Source organism: Papaver somniferum, chromosome 6 (genome assembly GCF_003573695.1).
Source record: "Papaver somniferum cultivar HN1 chromosome 6, ASM357369v1, whole genome shotgun sequence".
In the NCBI taxonomy this organism is placed as follows: Eukaryota; Viridiplantae; Streptophyta; class Magnoliopsida; order Ranunculales; family Papaveraceae; genus Papaver; species Papaver somniferum.
In genome coordinates, this window is record NC_039363.1 from 67912455 (window position 1) to 67914283 (window position 1829).

Consider the following 1829-nt stretch of genomic DNA (forward strand, 5'->3'; position numbering starts at 1 on the left):
AGGAGGAAAAGTTCTTTATAAGACGAGTATGATAAAACTACCAATTCTGATTTCATTGAAATTCAGAAAGTGTGCTTTTATTGCAACACTAAAGGACATGTTCAAATAAAGTGTACGCTACTATCAGTTTGGTCGTCTCCAAAATACCTTGGATTTATTTCTGAAGGGTATGACTGATATTCAGATGTCTAAACCTCTTGGGGTGAAATCACATTCAAGCAAATCTGCTTCTAGGAATGTTAGTACTTCATGGTACACGAATATTCGAACAAGTTAAAAAGGTATTATGCAAAATCGGTTAAAGAAGAACTCAGTGAAACCATCACAGATATGGGTTCGTAAGGATACTCATATGCCTCCTAAGAAAGTTGATATTTTCAACAATGAAACAATTCAAGAAGCTAACATTAATTTGATTATTACAGGATACAAAGATCTTATTCATAAACTTTCATCATCCAGACAATCAACCTCAGTAAAGGTTCTAATCTTGTTTCTTTTCATGATGATAGTAATTTTTATGATTACTTCTCGTGTCCTAAAAGGACTGTCTTAGCAAAAGAAAGAGGTAAACACAAGAGTAAACGTCAGCAAAATTCACCTTGTGAGTGTACGACTCACCCTTGTGCAAACCAGGCCATAAATATTCTGCTGGATAAGGATTGGTGTATGACAGGTGTAATATTTGTTTCAAATTTTACTTAGAAATGATGAGATATTTTTTTTATCGTAACCTTTACATATTCTTTATGTTCTTAATCAAAAGAGGGCTGGAACTTCTTGTTGAGCCATGATCCAGATTTTTCAAGCATTTAATGATAAAACCCTTTTCATAAATACTATTACTCTTGTGTTTTAAACTTTTTTTCTTGGAAGATGAACTTGCAGTGTGTAATCATTATTGGTCATATTGAAAAGTCTTATGAGATATATGTGTCCTTTACTTTATGTTAATGGAACTGATATCTCATATACGCTCAGAAGTTAAATCTATTATTTTTTTAAACTAAAAATAAAACAAACTCTTTGAGAAATTTCTCGCAGTATCGATCTACTCATGATCACACTTCTGTGTTATTACTGCATTATACACTACGTAAGATTTTTCTTATGTTGAGTCATACCGATTAAATGTATCTCCTTGTTCATAACTGGCGTTGAGATTAATTTAAGTCGATGTTCAGAATACAAATCCATGTGGTTTGTTAATGTCCGAAAAAATCCTCTTTTTTATTAAAAGTAAGGTCAATCATGTTGTTATCTTGAGTTTAATGTGTTAGGAAAAGTGAGTGTTATTGGGTCTCATGATAATGTAACGAAATATTCTTCATAAGCATATAATCAAGGTATTCATATCTTGTCTGGATACAAACAATTGAATTTCTATGAGAAATAAGATATTGTCTCTTAAGGAAGGAGGAAATCTTCAGAAAATATGTGTATCAAAACTACTCGATCCAATCTCTCTGAAATTCAGAAAGTGTGTTTATATTGCAACACAAAAGGACATGTTCGAAGAAGCTGCAAGTTGAAATTGGAAAATAATCAGCTTGGTCGTCTCCAATACACCTTAGATATGATTCTTAAAGGTGTGACTGATATCGTATGTCTAATCCATTTGGTCCCAAGGCAAACCCTGGTAAAACATATTCCAGGAATATTAGTCAGCTTGCTCTATTAATGTTCGAACCTGTAATGGTAATAGTAACTCGAACTATTTAAAGAAGAAGTTAAAAACTCCTTCACAAATATGGGTTCGTAAAGATACTCAAATATTACAAGAGAAACTCGAGAACATATAATCTGACAGAATGACTCAACAAGCTATC